At 40.4% G+C, this 20,136-nt stretch overlaps 1 protein-coding gene across 1 annotated transcript in view; it reads left to right on the top strand.

Annotated features, from left to right (window-relative positions):
• Window positions 1–20,136, top strand: part of MYO16 (myosin XVI) — a 392,532-nt gene that overhangs the window by 94,702 nt on the left and 277,694 nt on the right. The window lies entirely within an intron of this gene.

The raw sequence follows: 20,136 nt of genomic DNA on the forward strand, positions 1-20,136 counted from the left end.
CCTTCCCCCCCCACTGTGAGTCACAGGAGGTTGTAATGAGACCTGTGGTGGTCTTTTCTCCCAAGTAACTGGTGATAGGATGAGGTGAAATGGGCTTAAGCTGTGCCAGGGGAAGTTTAAATTGGACATTAGAAAAAAATTCTTTACTGAAAAAGTAGTCAGGTGTTGGAACAGGCTGCCCAGGGAAGTGGTGGAGTCACCATCACTGGTGATCAAGAAGTGTGTAGATGTGGTGTGTCAGGGTATAGTTTAGTGGTCATGGTAGTTGGGTTAGGATTCTATGATTCTATGAAGAATAAAGAACGTGAAAGATTTATCTTATTAAAGAGGGGGCATGAAAATATGAACAATAATCAAGAGATTTAGTTGACAGTTAAAATTAGTAAGTATTGTCATCCTGAGCTGAAATAGGAGCTTGCCTTTCACACATTTCACGGATGGGAACAAGGAATCAGTCTAAGAAGAAATAGCACATTATTATGTATATATACATAATATAAATATACAGTGGCACCCTCACTGTGTCTGTAGGTCAGATGATCCCATTTTAAAAATGGTAGGTGTGGTCCTGGGGGGAGAGTGGATGCTCCACTGTGCAGAGGTGGTGACCATGGTGCTCTTGCATACTTACCCACTTGCAGTGTATTGCAGTTTTTGTATGCCTGGTTATGTGGATTTATGGATTATATTATTGAATTATAACTAACTTAGCCCTCACAAAATGGGCAAGTAGATTGAAAAATTTCCTGAGAAGCAGTTACTGACTGATATAACAAGGCTAATGATGTCAGCACAAATGAACAGGAACATGGCAGAGCAAGCACTTCTCCTAGTCCTAGTATGAGCTTTGCGTTAGTATGAAGTGAAAACACTGCCAGTGTAATCAGTGATGTTTAATGTTGTACAGTACTAAATACAGTATTTTATAAAATTTCACTAAACTTGATAAATCTTGAGAAGCCTCTTTTGAGTCTTCTTAATAGCAAAAGCCAAAAAGCCATGTTTTGCCCTTTTAGATAGGCACTTAATAAAAGTTTGCCTTTTTATTTAGGCACTCTTAAAGACTATGAAATTTTCAAGACAGATGAAACTCCTTCAGTTCTGTCTTTCTTCTGCCTTCTTTCTATGATTAATCATGTTATTTACAACAACCATAAGAAGTCAGAAACATGTGTCTTCTCTTTTGAGATCAGTAGCTTTCACCCTTTTCCTGAAGTTAAGAAAAAAGAGTATCTGACAGAAAATGACTGAATTTTGCAGCCTGTTTGAATTTCTAGTATAACAGAACTATGACAAAAACAGCAGATGTGTGTTCCCAGACATTAGAGGAATCTTGTCAGCTGCTGTCTTTGGGGAAAAAAAAAATAGAGAGAGAAAGGGATATTCTTTCAAGTAAGTTGATACTGTATTATTTATTTGAATAGCTCTGTCCTGCAATGCCCCACAAAAAAAACCAAACAAACCAACACCTTCCTCCCTCAATCTTACAAGGCTTTTTGTGTGTTTTCATTTGAGAAATATTGGAATGAAATATCACTATGGCATATTTTGTAATGCATAATTTAGAAGGGCTTGTGAGCATGAACCTATCAAAAAGGAACTGTCAAATGAATCTTTGTGAATTCTTGAATTTCTGCGCAAGCTAGTAGGGAAAAATGCAGCACTGATACAATTTATCAAAAATTCAAGGGCAACTTATCTGTAGAGATTGATGTGTAAAGTCATTGAAAAGAAAACTGCTGGAGGAAAAACTGGCTTACATATTCAAAGCAGATGGTTTAGGTAAATTGTAACAGCGTGACATTAGTGGAAGTAATAAATGAGGTGACATGAAGGCCAGTGCAAGGCTCATGTTTGCAGCATGTTTTTGAAGACTTTTCAATTAGAATGGGAAAGGTAAGGAAACACATTGACTTCCCAAATTTAGAATAACTGGTATAGACTGTGTGTGAAAAAGTAGGCAATACAATTCAGTTCAGAGCAATGTAAGGTGATGAAACCGGGATGCATAATGAATATAGGAATTAAAGACATAAATTGAAAAATGGTGGAAAGTAGGATGTAGTTTATTTTTTGATTGCTTTTTTACAATCAGCTTGATCCAGATGTGGTTGTTGTTTGCAAGGATGAAAGAAAATGTGTTTAAAAACTGGAATATGAAAGCACAAGAAAAAAATGGCTTTTTATATGATTTCTGAATAACAGCTGCATCTTCAGCTATATAAAAATAAAAAGTCATCAAATCATATTTGCCTTCATTTCGAATTACTCTCAATAGAAATTATGATATATTGCTAGCTTTAAAAATGCAACAAATAACATTTTTCCAATATTTTAATTGTTGGGCAGTATTTGTCAAATTAAAATAAATACTGGAAGATTACTAAGATAGCATTTCTTGGAAGAAGGGATATTTGTCAAAATTATGAGAGTATTTGGAAGTTGGGAAAATTGTTTTTTAGGATGAAGACTAGAAAGTTACAAGTGAGTGACTATGTACAAATGTTGCTAGGCAAAGTGACAGGCAGATGATTGGTGCCTATCACCCAGTTATTTACTACTAATTTTACACTGTTTGAACATGAATAAAAAAATCTGTCTGATAAAACACTTAGATAAATTTTTGATGGGCTACATAGCATTATATCATTAAAATATTTCTTTTAATTTTATGTAAAATTCTGACACTTACCCAATACATTCATTAATTGATTTTATGAAAATAAGGCTGGAAACCTACGTTTGGTTAATGCATAAATGTTGGCTGTGGTTACGCTTGTATTGGTATAAGTGTATACTTCCCTCTTCATATGATAAAATTTGGCATGTGGTGTTTCTTCCACATCAAATTACTGGTTTTTGTAGCTGCAAGTTTTTGACATAAGGACAAATGTCTACAATGAAGAGGCTATCAAGTACTGGAACAGGCTTCCCAGGAAAGTGGTTGCATCATCATCCCTAGACATTTTTAAATGACATGTAGACATGGTGCTTAGAGACATGGTTTAGCGGCAGACTTGGTAGTGTTAGGTTAATGGTTGGACTCCTTTTCCAGCATCAACAGTTCTATGATTCTCTGATACCTGCTGTACTTCAGCCATTACCCAAGCACAAGAAAATAATAGGATAATCTGCTTGTCTGGTGAGTTCTCTAATTAATTAGATGTTTATGCTTTAAGAAGCCAGTTCTGTATTAAGACGAATGGCATGCTAAACTGCCTAAATACACTTAGTACTGCAGACGATGGCTTGTTTGTAGAGTGTACAGATTTAATTACTAACCAGCAGGACAGTGTCACCCTGAGTGCAGATTAAGCTGCTATACAGTCCTTTCCATACACACTTGAAATATGTTGATATTATCAATCAACAAAATTAATCTGTCTCATAAAAAAAAATCCAAATTAGCTGAGTTAAATTAACAGTTTCGTACTGTTAGTTCCTTACATGAAATGAATGCATTTCTCCTTGCAGAAACAAGATACAGTACACAGCTATCACTTATTACCTACTCTTTATTCCATTGCTTTTTATAGCAGAGATGTAGTACAGACTTTTCTTTAATTTTACTGTATATACACATTAATATAGACTTTTTCTTTGCATTAGTACAATGGTAATATTTAATGTTATGCTTGGGGTAGTGTTACTAATTTCCATATGCCATTTAAAGCATATTTAATTTACATATTTACATTGTAGTGTGTGTGTGAAATCTCAAGATGGACTGGAGAAGGAAAGTCAGAACCTAGTAAAAAGTAATACTTGTCCTATTTTCCTGTTTGTGCTCTGTACTTAGCAGTGTTATGGTTGATAGAAGATGCTTCCTATCCCTGTTTTGCCTACAATAAAACTGTGCTTTATTAACTGTCCGATGTTGTACAGAAATGACAGTTATTGCTAATGTCAGGGAATGATCTTTTTATTTTCTAAAATATGAGACTTGCTTGACCTTCTATAACTACAAGATTAGTTAGTGGTTGTGAAGTAAATTTTAACTCTAACTGTAGTTTCTGAATTAAAGGCTTTTTGATGGGCATTCCAAAGGCACAGTCCTTACTGTGTGAAGGAAATTTTTTTCTAAAAAGAAAAAGTAATCCTTTCATAAAGTGACCTTTTGTTGCAGAATTATGAGACAGGGACAGGATCATTTTTCTGTATGCCTGTCATAATTTTTAATTATTACAATTAAAATAAAAGAAACTGTGCTCATGTACTGTTATCAGAGCTATTCAGTGCTTGAAGAATTTCCTTTCTTTCCCCATAAGCTCTGCTACCGATGAGGAGTGTGCAAGTCCCATGTGCACAAGCAGATGGGGAAATTCTAGTCTTTAGTCATCGATGCTCTTTGAAGGTTCCCTTCTAATTTCCTTTTCCTGCCAAATAATTTGAGAGCTGGCAATATCAAGTCAAATACCCATCCTCCTGTACTTCAACCGCCCTTTTTGTTGACCTCATTTTGATCTTTCGCTTTTTTGCAGCAGTATCTTAAAAATTGACCTGAATGTTGCTCTAGGCAAAGAGAACTTTTCTTTGTGATACAATACCATGAAAGTAGATTTTGCTGTAATTCCTGCATAGTCACTTTTTTAGTCTACTTCAACTTCCAGTATAAATACTGTGTTATAGTGAGAAAAATATATTCTGAGATTAATTCTCATTTTTTCTTGCTTTTAAAGAAAATGTTTTGATTAAGAGAGTTAAAAGTATCTTAGCTTAATTTTGTGGCATTTAGATAGGTCCATCCAGTTCATGTAATTTTCCCAATTAAACTTCTGGAAAAATACCGAATGAAGTATGGAAGTAAAGAAACAGAAATTAATATAACAAAAATAATTCTATCTTTCCTATTTCTCATCAAGCTAGCTGAATGATTCTGCATGTTTTGAGATACTTAGGTGTAAGACAAGGGGAAATAAAAATAATTTCTTGAGATAAAACTAAGTGATGGAAATGATAGAAACTAGACTTTATTTGCCTTAGAAATGAACACCTTAAATTCTGTGAAACCTTAGCATTGTATGCTAGGAGTCAGAATAAGAAGAACCACAATGAAAGCTGACTTACAACTAATTAAGATCCAACTAAATATCTGCATGCATTTATAATTAATAGAATGTTCCCATATCCTCATGAATGTTGTAGTGTTAGGGAGTGGAAACCTGAGAAATGTACATTATTTTGACTTGGGGTTTTTTTGTTTGGCAGTTTCTGGGTTAGTAGATTTAATCTTTTCATCTCCTGTCTGTGTACTTAGCTGTATTTTACTCTGAAAGATGCTACTGAAAACATACTATACTTCTGCAGTGTTATCAGAAGTGTTCAGTACTGAAAGCGAGTGGGATTTTCTTTGCCTGTTACATGCCTTCCAGCTGATGGGTGGAATTTAAGTCCCTATGGTGCACAAACAGATGGGAATATGTTCATGTTTAGTTTGCAGTTATCAGTGCTAATTCTTTTATCTTCTGAATGCATTAGTCAAACAGACTATGCCTGTCAAGCAATCTGTAATATGTGCCATGACATCCTTTTTTTTTTTCCCTTCTTTTTAACTATTAAAAATCTTTTCTGTGCACTGACATTGCATGTGTTCTTTAAGGAAAAAATACTTATTTGTGTAAGTAAATGATTGGCAAAATATTTGTGGAACTTTGGTGATTTTAAAGTACCTCTTCAAATGCAATTCTGTATGTCTGTAGATATTGATGAGCTTGCATGTGCAGATCAGTATGATGTTTTTCATAAACAGACACTGTATTAAGATGCCTTGTATTTTTTGAGCATTATAATATTCTTTGTAGATAGCAGCATGTATTCGTAATTTATGGATACTAACTGAATAGTTTTTTTGACCATGAGTTAGGTTGTATATTTAGATTTTGGTGCCTGTTTCAGCAATGTGGAACTCAAAAGTGCTGTGTATTTAAAAACTTGTGTCTCCATGCAGCTGAAATACTTGTACAAGGATGAGTGAATTTTCAGTTGCATTTTCATGAATATTCCTTGCCTGGCCTGGCATGTAGCTATGAAGGAAAAAAAGTAGTAATGGCATAGGATATATTTATATTGATACAAACACATATATTTTAACAAGTATGTAAGAGTATTGCCATACAATTTTTGGCACTGAGTTATCTCTTGATTTCCTTTAAAGTGTCTTTTTGGAGATATGTGATCTCTCCTATTCAGTTTATTTTGTGTTCATGAAGGGCAGTTACAAGGCTTTGAATTCAGCTTTAATTCTGAAGGCTGTGTTGTCACAGCCATGAGGGATAGAGCTTTGTGTTTGTGTTTTTGTGGTGTGGGATCAGAAACGCTAAAAATTAATTCCAACTTTACTTATATCACAAGTTAAGATCATCCAGATGGCAGATGGTTCCTACTTCTTGAGAAAGAATAATTTTGGTAGTGTTGCAGCCATGGGTATGTAGACAGCAGCAACTTTCCTCTGTGAGAAGTAGAGACTCCTGCTTCAGATGAGCTCAAGGTTATGGAAGAAGTCATGTACCTAGTACACTAGGCCAGGAAGTCCATTCGAAAGAAATAAGAGGATTTTCATTTGTGTCAAAGGAGAATTTGTTTTCCTGAGTATGCCTTAAGATGATGCCTTACTATAGAGAAAATCATATGAGCAGAATCATAGAATAATAGAACCAATAAAGTTGGAAAAGACCTCAGAGATCATCAAGTCCAACTTGTCACCCAAGACCTCATGACTAACTAAGCCATGGCTTCAAGTGCCACGTCCAATCCCCTCTTGAACACCTCCAGTGATGGTGTTCAACCACCTCCCTGGGCAGCACATTCCAATGGCCAACAACTCTTTCTGTGAAGAACTTTCTCCTCACCTTATGCCTAAAGTTACCCTGGTGCAGCTTGAGACTGTGTCCTGTTGTTCTGGTGCTGGTTGCCTGGGAGAAGAGACCAACCCCCACCTGGCTACAACCTCCCTTCTGGTAGTTGTAGAGAGCAATAAGGTCTCCCCTGAGTCTCTTCTTCTCCAGGCTAAGCAACCCCAGCTCCCTCAGTCTTTCCTCATAGGGCTTGTTCTTGAGACCTCTCACCAGCCTCATTACCCTTCTCTGGACACGTTCAAGAGTCTCAATGTCCTTCTTAAACTGAGGGGCCCAAAACTGGACACAGTACTCAAGGTGTGGCCTAACCAGTGCAGAGTACAGGGACACAATGACTTCCCTGCTCCTACTGGCTACACTATTCCTGATGCAGGCCAAGATGCCATTGGCCTTTTTGGCCCCCTGGGCACACTGCTGGCTCATGTTCAGCCAGCTGTCAACCAGTACCCCCAGGCCCCATTATGTCTGGCCACTCTCCAGCCACTCTGTCCCCAGCCCGTAGTGCTGCATGGTGTTCTTGTGACCAAAGTGCTGCACCTAGCACTTGGAGTTGTTGAATGCCATCCTGTTGGACTCTGCCCCTTTGTCCAGGATGTCAAGGTACCTCTGGAGAGACCTTCTACCCTCTTAACAGATCAACACCTGCTCCCAGCTTGGTGTCATCTGCAAATTTATTGATGACTGATTCAATCCCCTCATCCAGATCATCAATGAAGATAGTGAACAGGATGGGGCCCAGCACTGATCCCTCGGGAACACCACTGGCTGCTGGCTGGATGTGGCACCATTCACCACCACTCTCTGGGCTCGGCTCTCCAGTCAGTTCCTAACCCAGCACAGAGTGCTGCTGTCCAAGCCACGAGCTGACAGCTTGGTCAGGAGTTTGCTGTGGGGAACGGTGTCAAAGGCCTTTCTGAAGTCCAGTTAGACTACATCCATAGCCTTCCCCACATCCACCAGGCGGGTCACCTGATTGTAGAAGGAGATCAGGTTCGTGAGGCAGGACCTGCCCTTCCTAAATCCTATGCTGACTGGGCCTGATCCCTTGGCCATCCTTCAGGTATGCTGTGATTGGCCTGTGATAGTTTCAGGCTGTGCCTTTAAGAAAGGTACCTGCAAATTCACTAGCTGAATAGTTGGGTGTAAAAAGGAAAACAAGAGAGATAATTCTAAACAAATTTCTGTGGGCTGTAGTTTTACAATCTTACATTCTTCTCTCTCTCTCACTCCATCATTTTTCTGCTTGCATGCTGGCTGTTCTGGATAGAGAGACTGTGTATCATCTAATGACCTTGAGATAATCATTACTAGCTTTCTAACAATGCTTTTGAACTAACTGAATTTTTCCCTAACTTCTCTCCTTTTCTCTTTTCTTCTGATTACCCAGAGGGAAAAGGGAGGGGAGAGGTTGGGGCAAGAGTGGGGCAGTGTCCTCCTGCCCAAGGGGGATTTCTGTGCTGTTTTCTTTTTGTAAATACTTGTATAATATTGTAAATACTGTATATTTTGTATGTATTCGTTGCATTCCGTTATTGCTTGTAAAATACAGCTTCTTCATTTGCTTCTCCAACTGAGTTCAGCCAAGCTTTTGTTTGATGTGTGTGGGTTACACCATCACGTGCCCCCAAGACAATCTGCCCCATAATTTTTCCTGGAACTGAGGTCAGGCTGACAGGCCTGTAGTTTGTAGGTTCCTCCATCTGGCCCTTCTTGTGGTTGGGCATCACATGGGCCAGTTTTCAGTCATCTCGGACCTCTCCAGTGAGCCAGGACTGGCGACTGGCAACTTCAACCTCCCAGATATCTGCTGGGAACTTAATTCAGCAGAGAGGAGGCAGGCCATAAGATTCCTGGAGCGAATGGAGGACTGCTTCCTGACACAACTGTTAAGCGAGCCTACCAGGGGACAGGCTCTGCTTGACCTGCTCTTCTGCAATAGGGAAGGGCTGGTGGGAGACGTGATCATGGGAGGCTGCCTAGGGTGCAGTGACCACGAGATAGCAAAGTTTTCAATATGAAGGGAGATAGGGAGGAGCACCAACAGAACCTCCACCTTGGACTTTCGAAGGGCGAAATTTAGCCTATTTAAGAAACTTGTCTGCAAAGTCCCATGGGTACCAGCCCCCATGAACCAAGGGGTTCAGGAGGGTTGGACCTACTTCAAACAGGAGCTCTTGAAGGCACAGGTACTGGCGGTTCCCACGTGCCGAAAGGCAAGCTGGCGGGGAAGGCAACCGGCCTGGATGAGCAAGCAGCTCCTGGAGGATTTAAGGGGGAAGAAGAGGCTGTATCACCTTTGGAAGGAGGGGAAGGCTTCTCGAGGTATGTTCAAGGAAGCTGTTAGATTATGTAGGAATAAAATTAGGGAGGCTAAGGCCCAGCTGGAACTGAAGCTGGCCACCTCAGTCAAAGACAATAAAAAGCATTTTTATAAATATATTATCAATACGAAGAAGGGCAGGAAGAACCTGAACTCCCTAGTGGACCTGGAGGGGAACACAGTGACTGAGGATGAGGATAAAGCTGAGGTCCTGAACACCTTCTTTGCCTCAATTTTTAACAGCAAGGCAGGAGGAGTTCAGGACGAGTGGCCTCCGGAGCTGGGCGATGGGGTCGGGGAGCAGTGTAATGCCCCGGAAATCCATGAGGAATTAGTTTGGGACCTGCTGAGCCACTTGGACACTCACAAGTCCATGGGACCAGATGGGATCCATCCTAGGGTGCTGAGAGAGCTGGCGGATGTGCTAGTTAGGCCACTCTCCATCATTTTCCTCCAGTCCTGGCTCACCGGTGAGGTCCCTGATGACTGGAAACTGGCCAACGTGGTCCCCATCCACAAGAAGGGTCGGATGGAGGAACCTGGAAACTACAGGCCAGTCAGCCTGACCTCAGTGCCAGGGAAAGTGATGGAGCAGATTATCCTGGAGGCAATAACTGCGCACCTGAAGGATGGCCAAGGGCTCAGGTCCAGCCAACATGGATTTAGGAAGGGCAGGTCCTGCCTCTCCAACCTGATCTCCTTCTATGATCAGGTGACCCGTCTGGTGGACATGGGGAGGCTTGTGGATGTGGTCTACCTGGACTTCAGCAAGGCCTTTGACACCGTCCCCCACAGCAAACTGCTGGCTAAGCTGTCAGCCCATGGATTGGACCATTACACTATGTGCTGGGTTAGGAACTGGCTGGAGGGCCGGGCCCAGAGAGTGGTAGTGAACGGTGCCACATCTAGCTGGCGGCCAGTCAGTAGTGGTGACCCCCAGGGATCAGTGCTGGGCCCTGTGCTCTTCAACATATTCATCGATGATCTGGATGAGGGGGTAGAGTCAGTCATCAGCAAGTTTGCAGATGACACAAAGTTAGGGGCAGATGTTAGTCAGTTAGAGGGTAGAAAGGCTCTGCAGAGGGACCTTGACTGACTGGACAGGTGGGCAGAGTCCAATGGGATGGCATTCAAAAAGTCCAAGTGCCGAGTGCTGCACTTTGGCCACGGCAATGCCATGCAGAGCTACAGGCTGGGGTCGGAGTGGCTGGAGAGCTCCCAAACAGAGAGGGACCTGGGTGTGCTGATCAACAGCCACCTGAATATGAGCCGACAGTGTGCCCAGGTGGCCAGGAGGGCCAATAGCATCCTGGCCTGCATTAGGAATAGTGTGGCCAGCAGGAGCAGGGAAGTCATTCTGCCCCTGTACTCTGCTTTGGTTAGGCCACACCTTGAGTACTGTGTCCAGTTCTGGGCCCCTCAGTTTAAGAAGGATATTGAAACACTTGAAAGTGTCCAGAGAAGGGCAACAAGGCTGGTGAGAGGCCTTGAACACAAGCCTTATGAGGAGAGGCTGAGGGAGCTGGGATTGTTTAGCCTGGAGAAGAGGAGGCTCAAGGGTGACCTCATTGCCCTCTACAACTACCTGAAGGGTGGTTGTAGCCAGGAAGGGGTTGGCCTCTTCTCCCAGGCAACCAGCACCAGAACAAGGGGACACAGTCTCAAGCTGTGCCATGGGAGGTTTAGACTCGAGGTGAGGAGGAAGTTCTTCACCAAGCGAGTCATTCGTCATTGGAACGGGTTGCCCAGGGAGGTGGTTGAGTCATCGACCCTGGAGGCGTTCAAGAGGAGATTGGACGTGGCACTTGGTGCCATGGTCTAGTCATGGGGTCTGTGTTGATAGGTTGGACTCGATGATCCTCGAGGTCCTTTCCAACCTAAGTGATACTGTGACTGGAGGAAAATGATGGAGCGTGGCTTGGCCAGCTCATCTGCCAGCTCTCTTAGCACCCTAGAATGGATCCTATCTGGTCCCATGTGAGTATCCAAATGGCTCAGCAAGTCCCTATATAGTTCCTCATGGATTTCAGGGGTACTACACTCCTCTCTGACCCCATCTAGCAGTTCAGGAGGCCAGTTATCCTAAAGTCCTCCTGACTTACTCTTGAAAATTGAGGCAAAGAAGGTATTTAGAACCTCAGCCTTTTCCTCATCTTTAATTACAATGTTCCCCTCCCAGTCCAATAAAGTGTGGAGGTTCTTCTTGTCCCTATTTTTAGCATTAATATATTTATAAAAATGCTTTTTATTGTCCTTTACAGAAATGGCCAGCTTGAGTTCTAACTGGTTTTTTTCCTCTCTAATTTTTCTTCTACATGCTCTAACAACATCCTTAAAGATATCACAAGTTGCCTCCCCCCCTTTCCAAAGGCAATGCACCCTCTTTTTGTACCTTAATTCCTTAAAGAGCTGCTTGCTCACCAGTCACCTTCCCCACTGGCTCATCTTTCTGGACATGGGCACAGCCAGTTCCTGTGCATTCAAGAGCTCCTGTTTGAAACCGGTCTAACTGTCCTGGACCCCTTTGTTCTTAAGGGCTGCTACCCAGGGTACTCTCCGAATTGGTTGCTTAAACAAGCTGAAGTTTCCCTCTGGAAGTCCAAAGTAAGGCATCTGTTATCGCTCTTCCTTATTTCCCGGTATATGGAAAACTCCACTATCTCATGGTCACTGCACCCTAGACAGCCTCCTACCACTACATTGGAATCACAGAATGATTTATTGTTTGCATTTTCTCTGTACCTGCACAAGCCCATGTAAGGCATTCATGGAACCTTTGTCAGCGTATCAAATTGCAAGCATGATACATGCAGTTACATCTTTTCAGTTGTTATTTTGATTTGTGATCCACCGATTTTACTTCTGAATTGCTAGGACCTGAATTCACTAGGACCTGGGGGTCCTAGTGAATGGAAAGTTGATCATGAGCCAGCAATGTACTCTTGTGGCCAAGAAGGCCAATACTATTCTGGGGTGTATTAGAATGGGTGTGGTCAGTAGGTGGAGAGAGGTTCTCGTCCCTCTCTACTCTGCCCTGGTGAGGGTGCATCTGGAATATTGTGTCCAGTTCTGGGCCTCTCATTTGAAGGACAGGGAACTGCTTGAAAGAGTCCAGCATAGATCCACAAAAATAATTAAGGGAAAGGAACATCCTCCTTACGAGGAGAGACTGAGGGAGCTGGAGCTCTTTAGCTTGGAGAAGAGGGGACTGAGGGGTGACCGCATTAACATTTATAAATATGTAAAGGGTGAGTGCCAAGAGGATGCAGTCAGGATCTTCTCTGTGATGCCTAATGACAGAACAAAGGGCAATGGGTGGAACTTGAGGCATAGAAGTTCCATGGAAACATAAGGAAAAGTTTTTTCACTGTGAGGATGACAGAACACTGGAACAGGCTGCCCGGGGGAGTTGTAGAGTCTCCTTTTCTGGAGAAATTCAAAACCCGCCTGGATGCTTTCCTGTGTGATCTGGTATAGGTGGTCTTGATCTGGCAGGGGGGTTGGACTAGATGATCTTTTGTGGTCACTTGTAGCACTTAACATTCTGTGATTCTGTGATAGCACTTTGAAGCTCAAGGCATCAGTCCTGACTTATTGAAAGTCCCATTTAATGAAAGATCAGGTGTTTGCCCTCCAGCTACAGTAATGGAAACTGCCCTCAAAAGGATGAAGAACAGACTTGTGAAAAGTTGCTTTTGTACAGCTGAAATTTTTAATGTATTTATTTCCCTTTGAGATATATAGAAGAGGCTGCCAAGATTAGCTGTATAGCACATATCCCTATTTGGAGAATTGTTTTCCATCAGTCTCATTCCTGACTTCTGTAAAGAGAGCGTGTAGTCTTTTTATATCTTCTTCTTTTGGCAGACTACACTAAGTGTCATTCAAACCAAAACAGCAGCTAGAACAGCTTTTGAGGTGATTGTACTGTTTGCTGTGGACTACACTGGAATTTGCATGTCTTTGTAGATGGCTTATAAATATTTGTAATCCATCTTCCCTTTTACTTCAAGCCCAGAGGGAGAAGGAATAAAACTAAAAATTTAGTTAGCTGCCTGGTAGAGTCCTAGTCTTGAATCTGCTCAGAGCATAGCTGGATTTTCCATGGGTTTTTTTGACCTTTTGTTCTGGAACAGGAATCCTTTACTCTGGAATTGATAGAACTCAGTTAACTATACCCTGGATATCTTAAGAATCTTCAGTGTCATGGGGAGGGGGCTTCCTTAAAGATTTATGTGGAAAAAGATATTTTTAAAGTATTAAGACTGCATTCAGCATTCTGGGAAACAATGTCTAGATTTATTAAAATATTTTCCACACTGAAAAAGTGAAAACAAGAGGTAACTCAGCTTGTGTGTGCCACGTTGCTTCTTAGTAAATAGGTAAACCTATATTATGATAAGAACAGGTAGGGGAACTGTCAATGGAGAATCTAGAATTGTAATCACTAAAAACCTCATTTGTTTTCCCCAGCTCTTCTACTAACAAAATTGTTATTTCTGTGCAATGATTTCCTGCCTACAGAAAATCTGTTGTTGAAATTATTTGGAAGGAAAAAATGCTTTTGAACTGAGAGCAGCTGCTCAATCTCATTTAATCTTTTATTTTGTTGTCTGTAGTTTGTTAACATGGAGGAGTCTGACTTTTTTGAGAACCATTCCTGTTCTTAGCATCATGAATTTGTGAAAAGCGAGATCCAATGTTAATGACCTAAATCAAAGTACTGTATAGAGCAACTTTATACCTTTCACTTTCTCAATGAATGAGAGTCAAACAAATCCAAAAGGAGCCAAAAAAAGGGCACAAATAGATTTCTGGGATTTGGTATCCTGAATGAAAATTAAAGCAAACCTTCGAAGTCAGAGAGCAAAATCACCATGGAGCCCATGGTAATGTGTGATTTCCTGTATGTGAGAATAGAATAGAATAGAATAGAATAGAATAGAATAGAATAGAATAGAATAGAATAGACCAGGTTGGAAGAGACCTTGAAAATCATAGCGTCCAACCCATTATCCAACCCACCCAATCAACTAAACCATGCAACCAAGCACCCCATCAAGTCTCCTCTTGAACATCTCCAATGATGGTGACTCCACCACCTCCCCGGGCAGCCCATTCCGAGGGCAATCACTCTCTCTGTGTAGAACTTCTTCCTAACATCCAGCCTAAACCTCCCCTGGTGCAGCTTGAGACTGTGTCCTCTTGTTCTGGTGCTGGCTGCCTGGGAGAAGAGACCAACATCCACCTGTCTACAACCTCCCCTCAGGTAGTTGTAGAGAGCAATAAGGTCACCCCTGAGTCTCCTCCTCTTCAGGCTAAGCAACCCCAGTTCCCTCGTTTGCAAGCAAATAGAGCATTATATCCTAGTTATTGTTGTTTTCTATGTAATTGATAGTGTACTAAGGACTTTAGAAGGATGCACCATTTGCACAATAACCATAGTATATGTGAATGGATGCGTATGTGTGTGTGTTAATGTGATGGGTTGGGGCCAACCCCCTCCCACCACCGGCAAAAATAATGACTCAGACAAAGGGATTGCAAAAGTGGTGGACAGTTTAAATGGAAAGTGGTGAATACTTACAGAGAGCCAGAAGCACAGTGACAAAGGAGAGCCCAAAGCCCAACCAGGAAATATCTCATCCCCACCTGGGGGTATACCCATAACCCTCAGGGCTCTTTCTTCCCCCCCAACTCCACTGCTAGGCTAATCCTAGCTGGCCAGATCTGAGACTGCCCATCCCCCCGGCCTTGGGCGTAGCCAGGTCCAAAAGGCTGCAAGACATCTCCCCCAAGTCACCGGGTGGTGGCGAGGGAAGAAAGAGAAAGTGCCAGACCCCTCCACTGAGGTCTTATAGGAGAGCAGGGTATTATGGGATGAAATACCTGGCTTCCTGTGTCCACCCACTGGGCTGGACTTCTGGACACAGGAAGCACCCTTCATATGAACACAGCAGTGGGCATCCAGCCCAAACTGCTGCAGTTGTAAACCTAGGACATCCGTTTAGTAGAGTTAATATGAAGAAGCAGGTCAATAAAGGGGGCAAAACTTAACTATTCACATTATGGGTAGTGAAATGCTGCAATTGTATTTTGTGAATAACTACATTAATCTTGGTCTATTTATGTGGTTAACGTCGTCTTATAACAAGGAATAGTTTGTCAGTCATAGATATATTTTAAAAAATGAAGAATTGTCCAGGCTGTTATTGAAAAAATGCTAACCTTTCCTTTTTGGGAACTGTGGTTAACATAGAAGACAGAAATACTGTGCAATTTTTGGTACATTTACATTCATACAGATGTATATTTACATTATCTATCTATCTATCTATCTATCTTTCTATCTGTGGAGTGTGTGGAATAGAGTAAAAATAGATGACTAATAAAAATGCAAACATATAACAAAAAAGTCAGGTTCAAGGGGAGGGAGTTGACAGGTCACTTCACAAATTGCACATGACCAGCATACTTTGAAGCACTTGAACCATAGTACCAACTGTGCAGAAGACTGTCATTAGGAGAAAACTTTTTTGTATTCCTCAGGCTGCAATTTTTTTTTTCTCACTGCCTTCATAAATCCTCATGAAGCCAATACTGGGAAAAATGGGAGTATGCACATAGACTGGTACTATGAAACTTCACATCTAACCTACTTCATGCTGTATTGCACCTGAGCTCAGTACTTAATCTCTAGTATCAACAGTTTTGCACATGTGTGGAACTGAGCTATTCTACTCAGTTTGGCTGAAATATATATATATCAGAGATTCTACAAATGAGTAAATAGACAGAAAATGAAACAGGATTAAAAAATTAACAATAAAGTGATTTTAAAATAATTTGAGGTCTTTTGAACAATAATTTCTGGAACCAGAATGGAAATCTTATGTTCTTTCGTTATCCTGATGTATTTTCTCTTTGGCTGCAGACTGATTTCCAGTCATATGGGGATAGTGTGCAAATCTGGCACCACCTACTCAGTTGTTATTGATCACCAGAATTCACTCTCATATGTACTCCCTATATATGGACGTTGTTCTGCATAGCAGAGCTTGTACTTCAGTTTCATTTCTCATTCTGTGTATGGAAATAAGTGTATTTGGGAACATATTTTTAACAATATCTTTAAAGATGTTCCTTCTGCAATCTTTCTAAAATAGAAGCAATTTATCATTGTGGACAAATATAATTCTGAAAAATATTTTTTGCATTTAAATGATATATTGAATTAAGTTTTGCAATACATCTATCTTTTTATTGAGAAATGAGATGTATTGAGAATAAGTCAGTGACTTTTTGTGTACACTGAGCACTGCATGAAGAGTTCAAACAGGTGGATAAAACAATTGAACTGAAATTGAATAAATATGGAATTAAATTTTTAATATAAACAAGGTTTATATTAATTTTGGAATTGTATATATAAATTTGGAAACTATAATATCAGAAACCATATTTTCTTCATCATCTATGAAGAGGAACCTAAGAACAAAGTAGGACTGTATTGAAATAAACTGAACTGCATTTTCACCTCTAATCATATCTGGGTTTCTTATCTGGCCTAAAGGGCTATATGGAGTCACCATCACTGGAGGTGTTCAGGAGGAGACTTGACAGGGTGCTTGGTTACATGGATTAGTTGATTAGGTGGTGTTGGATGAAAGGTTGGATGCGATGATCTTGAAGGTCTCTTCCAACCTGATCTGGTCTGGCCTATTCTATTCTATTCTATTCTGTTCTATTCTATTCTATATGTAACAATAAAACTAAAGTTATTTATCACTATTGTGGCTGTCTGAATTTGAGCTAAAGGTATAATATTTGTGACATTTGCTGCCTGCAGCATCTTCTATGTCTTCGTCATGCTCTGTCTGTGCTTCTGCTTAAGCCTGCTGTTCTTCTTCTCAGTGTGCCTCTGTCATTTATTCTGCTCTCGCCCCTACCAGTTGTCTGTATTATCTTCTGCCATGTTGTCTGCTACCTGTGGGAATGCCATCTTGTCTTTATTTACACAAGTAGCTAAATGGGTAGTTTGCATTACAATTAGAAAATAAGATTTCACATCAGCTTTCAGGATTGGTCATAACTAGGTGAGAGGCGCCTGGGAATAAAAGAAATCCTGTGAATCTGTCACATTTGACAGTGGGTAATTATTAATGTGTGGCAGGCAGGTGTGTAACCAGAGTGAACAGGAAATGCTCATACTATGAGCACTTCAAAATATTGATGTGGACAATTTGCATCATATTCAAAACCTGTGACACATCTTTTTGTCAGGATAACATGCAACCATAAACTAAGAAGGGGCTTGCTTCCTGAAGCATACTGGAGTTTGGTACTGGAGATAACCTGCATGATGCTGTCCAGGGGAGACTGCAAGAAGGGGAGGAGCAAAAAAGAACTGCTCAATCAGAGACCAATTGGAGGACTTGGTGGGGAGTTATGACTCAGGGAAGACTGGCCAGGGAGGGAAGAAATGAGAAGTCATGATAGAAGAGGAACTACAACATGCTGATTCAATCTCCCCCACTGACACTGCAGGTGTAGCATTTGTCAGCAAGGTGATTAGAGATGGGAAATCTTTAGAAATCCCTTCCAGCTCCTACCATTGTGATTTTAAGAGGGAGTAGTGGCATCTGGAGAGGAGTCCAAGCGTAGTTTTCTAAGTATCTGTTTGTCTGTTCCCTTTTTTTTTGGTAGCAGATTCAGTAATTAAAAAGTTAACCAATAAAGTACAATTTACTGATACAAAACTTGCTTCATAGCCTGCAACAAACTTTGAAAATCACAGTGTTTCTGGGTGTTCTTAAAACATTTGTTACTGTTCTTAAAATTGGATTTGCTGAAATTAAATTAGTTGAAATCTTCACCAATGCGTTGGCAGGCTTAGTGGGTAAAGGGGTGAGCAGTGGATAGATTTCACCTCTATCGTAATAAGGCTTTTGACACTATCTCCAATGACATCCACGCAGCCAACCTATGGGTTAGGTCAGTAGGCAGTGAGGTGAGTTGAAAACTGGTAGCTGGTCCCGTGGGGATGTGATCAGCAGCATGAAGTCCAGATGGAGGCAATTCACTAGTGGTGTACTCCACAAGTTAATATTTTTCATTAACAGCCTGTACAGTGGGATGTAGCAGACTCTTAAGTAGATTCACAGATTATATGTAAGAGGGTGGCAGGGGTGATATACCATATTAGAAGTGCTTATTGCTAAAGCCCACAAGATTTTTCTTTCTGAAGCAAAATATGATTTTATAATGTGCGCCTTGGTCCAGGATTACTTCTTTACCTGAATTCTGAGAGTTTTTTCTTCCTCTGCCACCACAGCTTTTGCCAAACTTGATCTTCTGTTTGGGAGAATTGCAAACATTTACGAAATGACTTAAGAACTATCTGATAAAATGTACTTGGAGCCAAGTAATTCCATGTTATATCCTTCTTTCAGTGACATTACATTTTAGAAAGGAGTAAAATGTGTGCTACTGACCAAGTTAATTATCCTATTTTTCCCACATCTAATGCCAGAGATATTTTTGGTTTCTTAGCAAAGAAGAAAATGTATGTAGGTTTATTTTATTATTATTCTCCGAATCTTCTGACATTGCATAGAGATTATTTACATGCAGGGAAGGATAGCTACTTCCAAGACTTTTTATTTTATGCAAGTCAGCTAGACACAAAAATGTGTTACTTTCTTGATTTTACCATCACCAGCAAACTCTGATGGGTCAGTGAGTAGAAAGCAAAACAAATGACCAAAATGAAATCATACTTTCCAGTAGTGGAATGAGTGCAATAAATAGTTGTTAAACCATCCTGCAAAGATATTATAATCTTTCAGTCCATTCTTTATTTTCTTTTTTTATCATGTTTTAATTTTGTCTGTCAGGACAGGCAAGTATAAATTTATTTTCATAGTACTCTAGTGAATATAAGATTTTAAACCTTGTAAATCTCTTTCCTTATAAATCTCTTTCCATTTCTTTTTATTAAGCGTGAGAGTCAACTCCTTTCATCTAATCTGATTTAACAATTTGAAAGATATGCATCTAATCTAAATTTGCTGTCTAGGTTCCCCTTAACAGTCAGTGCAAAGTGACAGACACTAAGGGAAAATAGTACACTTTGTAGCAGAATAATTAATTTGACTGCAGGATATCTGAGGTGTTTGTGATAACCGAAGTCAGTAATTCTTTGATGCCTGTCTGTCCCCTTGCCACTAGATGGGAACCCGGAAGATCACTCAGACTATCAGTCCAGCTTTAACACCTTAAGTCTGATGATGTGAATCCTACATAAATCTGCTAGTTTTACATGCCATATTTCACTATGAGCTAGGAGCTGAGCCCATTATGAGTTTTTCTTTCATACAAGGCTTACAGAGTAATCTGAAAGAACCAATCATACTTTGTGTTAATAAATCTGTATTACAATTGACAATTCTGCTGCTGTTACTTTAAGAAAGGCAGACCTTGCTACCCCTCATTTTTATTAACTAAACTTCTTATCATAAAAGGTGGTAAGGAAAGTAATTAAATTTACTAGAGGTCACTCTTTTCATAATTCCTTTCAGTTAAAAGCTATGGAGAGAACACTTAAAATAAATTGCGTCAATGGCCTCTTAAAGAAGTTACATGATACTGCACAGTAATTTAAACTCTTATGTCCAGCAGACATTTAAATTTTCGAGGATAGGATGAGCTTTCTTATTAAAAAAAATAAATTGCCTTTTATAGTGCAAATTCTTACACTAACAATGCTTAACATAGAAAATACAACTTTATTATAATGCTAGTGATTTCTTTTCAAGCTTATCATGAATCATGAATGGCTCCTTTTAGTTTATCCTTTATCTTGTTTTGCATGAAACTTACAGAAATGTCATCCTCGATCATCAAGCTTACTTTTGTTGTCTCCATTTGGTGACAAATGGCAATTTCATTTAGGAAGGTGTA

This window comes from Melanerpes formicivorus, unplaced genomic scaffold, assembly GCF_026170545.1.
Source record: "Melanerpes formicivorus ecotype bairdi unplaced genomic scaffold, bMelFor1.0.p_v2 SCAF_1, whole genome shotgun sequence".
Classification (NCBI taxonomy): domain Eukaryota; kingdom Metazoa; phylum Chordata; class Aves; order Piciformes; family Picidae; genus Melanerpes; species Melanerpes formicivorus.